The sequence below is a fragment of the Cebus imitator genome, unplaced genomic scaffold (genome assembly GCF_001604975.1).
Source record: "Cebus imitator isolate Cc_AM_T3 unplaced genomic scaffold, Cebus_imitator-1.0 Scaffold129, whole genome shotgun sequence".
Classification (NCBI taxonomy): domain Eukaryota; kingdom Metazoa; phylum Chordata; class Mammalia; order Primates; family Cebidae; genus Cebus; species Cebus imitator.
The window spans coordinates 2,844,996-2,845,342 of NW_016107444.1; positions in this window are offsets into that span (position 1 = coordinate 2,844,996).

Consider the following 347-nt stretch of genomic DNA (forward strand, 5'->3'; position numbering starts at 1 on the left):
CCCCACTGTAGCTCCAGCCAGCAACAAGTATCTTCCTGTAATTAGGAGGATGGCCTCCTCTCCTGTAATTAGTATTTCCACTCTGTCCTTTTATCCACTGTATTTATCTGTATTTCCACTCTGTCCTTTTACCCACTAGCTCAAAAAAACCACCCAGATTAAGGGGGTGGAGTAAGAATAGCCAATGCCAGGCAACCTGAGATGAAACAAGAAATGATTCCTGGGCTGGGCGCGGTGGCTCACGCCTGTAATCCCAGCACTTTGGGAGGCCGAGGCGGGTGGATCACGAGGTCAAGAGATCGAGACCATCCTGGTCAACATGGTGAAACCCCGTCTCTACTAAAAAT